Here is a 5,587-nt window from a genome sequence, read left to right on the forward strand (position 1 = left end):
TATGCTCGTGACCCCATTCTAACATCACTAATTTCTGATGAACCCAGACAGTCAAAATGGAGACATCTTTTTGGCTGAAATTAATTTGTGTTTGATCATGTACAGGGGTTGGACAAAATAATGGAAACACCTTCACCTCAAGATGATAATGCCCCAATCCATACAGCTAGAATTGTTAAAGAATGGCATGAGGAACATTCTAATGAAGTTGAGCATCTCGTATGGCCGGCACAGTCCCCAGACCTCAACATTATTGAGAATTTATGGTCAGTTTTAGAGACTCAAGTAAGACGTCGATTTCCACCGCCATCGTCTCTAAAAGAGTTGGAGGGTATTCTAACTGAAGAATGGCTTAAAATTCCTTTGGAAACAATTCACAAGTTGTATGAATCAATACCTCGGAGAATTGAGGCCGCAAAAGGCGGACCTACACCATATTAAACTATATTTTGTTGATTTTTTAAGGTGTTTCCATTATTTTGTCCAACCCCTGTAATAGTTTGCTATACTATGTTCCAAATAAAGGTTAATTTTAGACGACATTTAGGCTACATAATGTATATTATCATGGACTTTCTAGATTACTGCATGTGATGTTGGCTGGCCGTTTAGCGGGTGGAGGTCCGTGAAATGAGAAGGAGATGAGGCAGAGGCAGGAGATGGTGTGGTCCACAATTTTTTTAATATTTTCAATAATCTCTATCTCACAAAAGTGCAAGTGCTGAAAGTGCAAATGCCAAAAAAAGTGCAAGTGCATGCAGAGGTTGGAGCAGTAGTGTCTTCTCCAGCAGTCGACCCCAACTGATGAAAATGGGCGCCTTTTATATTGTTTAACTTAACTGGCTAAAACCACTACAACTCCATAGGGAAGTTACAACTCAATATAAATTGCTAAAACTAATCTAAAACCTCCATAACTAAAACCCACAACCATAACCTATCTAAAACCCAAGCTAAATATCTAAAACTCTAAATCTACACACCAAAGTTAAATAAAAACCCATAAACCAATAAAATACATCTCCAGACTCCCCCACACATTTCCCTGGCTTGGTCCAGGCCGGAACCTTCTTAAGGGCTGTTGTTCACACTGGGACTCTTTTTGCTGACGGACCTGGACACAAGGACAGGGTAAGCACAAACACTAACACACCATTCACTAAAACACTTTAAAATCCACTCACACAGACACTAAACAAACTAAACTTAAATACTGCACATTTATATTGCACTTTATCTTTGTGTCTTAATTTGTGTCTCCTTTTCTCCAGGGCCAAGCAATCATCAATCAATTAAAATACAAGCACCACTGGATGTAAAACTGAAAAGGAAAGACAATAAAATCAATAAACTACTTTAAAAAACCAATTGTGTGCAATTACTGTTTGTGCAAATATGTTTAAAGTGCTGTGCTGTAAACTACATGTGCAAGTTAAAGTGCTTAAGTGAACACAGGTGTCGGTATTTGGTACTTAAGTGACACAGCTGTTTGTCACACAGCACAAAGTGAGAATTTTATTTTCCTTGGTCAGGATATGTACAGTCAGTCCAGCTTGGATTTACAAGGCTGACAATTAATACTGAACAAACAATAACTCAAACTATGAATTATGAAAGAGCTGCAGCATCTGAAACTGACCACAATGAACATTTGACAGATAAACAGTACCACAGTGCTTCAGTTTCAGCTTCATAGTTTGTCATGTCTTTTATGGATTGGGATTGTCTCTCTCAACTCACCATATATTTTTTATTAATGTTTTTATTTTCATTTTTATTTTTATCAATTACTAGAAATTTCAGGTGACCCCATTTGAATTCCAGGGGACCCCACAAGGGATCCCGACCCCAAGGTTAAAAAACACAGATCAAAGGTGTTTAGTTCAGGTTCCACATACAGACCAATTCAATCTCAAGTGGGTCAGACCAGTAAAATACTATTATAACAACCTATAAATAATGACAACTCTGAAACATTTTCTTTGTTTTGGTGTAAAAAAGTAAAATAACGTGAAAATGCTTACATTTTCAAACTAACCTTTCACAAAAAATGTCAATAACCTGAATAAATATGAACAACCTGAAAAGTCTCAAGAGGAGTCAGTGCAGTTTTAACAATATTTTGCCTGTTACTAAATATTTTGTGCATTTATAGATCCATTGATAGATCTGTAAGTTGTAATGCACATGTATAAATGAGAAGGTGAGGTATAAAATTGTTAAAACTGCACTTTCGCAGATTGTTCATGGTTATTCACATTTTTTAAAGGATACCTTGTAGATGTACAGATTTTCATAATGTAATTGTACTTTTTTAACGGTTATCATTTTACTGGTCTGGCCCACCTGAGATCGTATTGTTGCTGTATGTGGCCCCTTAACTAAAATGAGCTTGACACCCCTACCCTAGACTATTGTACAGGGTGTCCCATAAGTCTCCATACATAGGAAAAATAAACGTTTCTTGACATAAACCATTTTTATTTATATAATATGCTTTATATGACTGCCATTTTGTCGGGAACACATTTCAATGCGTGTCCTGCACTGCTGAAGAACTATAAAGAAGAAATATAAAGAAATACATGTTAGAACCACATGTATTATTTCTCCTATGTATGGAGACTTATGGGACACCCTGTATAACCAAATAACTCAATACTGGTAGAACTGAAAGGTAATTTATTGTTCCATTGCAAGAGCACAGTGCAATGAAACAGCTACATTTCCACCATATTGCACTGAAAGCAGTTCTCAGAAAGCGCTACAGTTTAATCTTTTTCTTGCAATACTCTCTGGCACTGTTAAAATATTTCTATTGATAAGAAGTCAAAGTTAATGATCTGTTCCATGGAACCATCAGTGCAAAAATGCATGTCGAGCTGCTATAAATGGGCCTCACCTGTTGCAGCCAACTGTCACCTTTTCATATGGTTAGTGTTAGATATTATCAGGTGGACTGTGTTATGATGTAAAAGATCATCCCCGAGGTCGTCTGATTATTATGGAAGCAAGAGTTTTCACAAAATACTTGTTTATCCAGGGAACTGAGTCACTTCTATAGGACTCCATTCAGTCAGGTCAGACTGTAGTCCCATTAAATTGTGTGGCAAGAGATGAGAAGAAAAACATTTTAAAGTTACGTGGGCTGTAACGTAATGTATAATTTTTTTTTTTAAATATGGAAGCTTACTGGTTCAGTTCAAACAGCCCATTTTTATTCAATAATTCAACCTTTAATTTATGCCAAATTCAATGCAAATCTGTCCTACCTTCGATACTCAAGGGCTAAACAGTTTTGTACAACAGTCATCACAAGTTATTCGTTACTACTAAGAACGGTAAAGCAAAAGCACAGATGAATGCAGTACCAAACTGAAGATTTCAATCAAAAATTTTAAAGACTGACTTGGATGAGAACAACCTAACTCACCTCATCTGCTATTTCTCTGTCTAAATATAAAACTCAAAAGGTTTTCTCCACTTTAAAGTATGTGCAACATCATTGATTTTGGCTTTTCGGATGCTCCTGTGTTGTGTTATCTGAAGGGCACCTTCCCAGACTTGAATGAGCGATGGTGTCCTTGAGCTTGTGTGTGTTTTTTATGTGTGTGTCATACACATGGATTGGCATCTTTCCTCTTACTGCTGGCAAGCCTTCAGCATGTTCGGGGAATGGACGGGGGTGCCACTGGAGAATGATAAAGTAGTCGCAAGACAGGTCAGTACATTCATTAACACCACGGCAATATTTGTTAAAAAATACTGCTTAATTTGCCAAGGACTCTGTAAAGTAGAAGCTCATGTTCCTCTGCATATGTGTTCAGAAATAACCCCTTTGAAGTACACAGAGAAGGGTTACCTTGTGAATTCTTTAACATAGGTTAACCTGCATATTGGGCAAAAAAGGAGGGTGGATATTTTGTGTTTGCAAGTCACAATAAAATTATTCACCACAAAACATGTTATCCACTAAATCTATGTTTACCTTTAATTAATTCTGTGTAAACGCCATACTTAATCCCTTTAAACTAAATCACAAAAGTGTACAGAGGACATAGTATACAGCAGAAAATGTAAGTATATTCTGCGGGGTCAGATTTGACCAGGGAAACCGCAGGCGCACTGTTTTAGAGATGTGCAAAAATCAAATAAAGGGAGAGACATTTTTAACAGCGCTTCTAACCCCTTATTCCAATTAGGAAAAACTAGGAAAAATGATAATTTTTATTTATTTTAGTTAGAAATTGGCTAAATTCAACACATACAGAATATGAGTGCTAACAGGCGATCTTTGAAGTGATGAAATTTCTCCCTCAACAATTTATAGACTTGAAATTTTCATGTTTGCTTTTAAGGTCTGGCAGTAGATCTGGCTGTAAGGCGTTAAGTCAAAGTGTATGAGATTTCTAAAGGAGGCGTCCAAGAGCTTTACACAATCACTAAGAAAGGGAGGAGTGAAGAGTGGGAGGAGGAAGACAGGGGGAGTCAGGCCCTCGGACAGCAGGTGAGTGTGTGAAGGCAGGGGATGACAGATGCTTCTGTCAGCGTTCCAACAGTCGCCGCTTTGTGGGAGCATCACAGATGCCTCCTCCTCTCCCTCCAAGCCTTCCCTCTCTTTCGCCCCCACTCCCCCCACCCTCCAATCCCTCCCTTCCTCTCGACAGGCTGTGATGTGGGGATAACAAGACAGGAACAGTCCTCTCAGCAGTAAAGTGACCACACTGGCACGGTATTACATGCAGACAGGGGAGGGGTGAGGTGATGGAGAGGTCCAGGCCGGAGCCCAAGGCTGGAGGGGTCTCTGTGGTGGAGGTGGGGGGGTTATAAATGTGGGGGTCAGCGCGTGAGGACAGGGGAAGGGCTCTCTCACTGGGCTGTGGGAACCAGCTGAGACGTGGGGTCCGTGGCGGTCCTGCCTGTGAGGAAAGCAGATGTTTTCGCTCGGGGGTGTGCCAAGTTTGCAGAGCAACCTTCAGCTGCTTGGAGGTCAGGTCTTTAATAAGGGGGCTGGGCACGGGACATTTCGGAGGCAAATGCTTCAACTTTGATACAACAACATATTAATTATGACGGTAGACCATAGGGCAGAGGGTTGTAGCGGAACATCCCACCCCACTGGTTTGGAGCCTCCATCAGGCTGACATTAGCCAAGGCTGGCTGGCAGATTTACTGCTGTCCCAGCACTAGCCCTCTCTTTCAACCAGACCTCAGTAATGCACAGGCAGCAGTTTGGACTGGTTAAGCCACAACTGACTAACTGTTATGTCTGAAATGACATCCAAAAGTAATGTTTTATTTCCTTGAAAGTAAATTCCGAGGCTGGGTTGGTGCGAACAAGGCTGGGTTTAATCTGGGATTTGCCAGAGTTTAGCAAAACTCTGTTTAAGTATATCCAGATTTAAGATTAGGAGGTTTTCATTTCATTTTTTCATTTATTTATTTCATTTTCATTTATTTATTTGTATCAGACATGTAAATAGTTACAGTCCATAGAGTATAATGAGCATTAAAAAAATAATAAAAAGGGTTATAAATGTAAAAAACGACATGCATGCACACACCCTATCTTCAATAACAAGTATAA

This window comes from Sphaeramia orbicularis, chromosome 1 (genome assembly GCF_902148855.1).
Source record: "Sphaeramia orbicularis chromosome 1, fSphaOr1.1, whole genome shotgun sequence".
Classification (NCBI taxonomy): Eukaryota; Metazoa; Chordata; class Actinopteri; order Kurtiformes; family Apogonidae; genus Sphaeramia; species Sphaeramia orbicularis.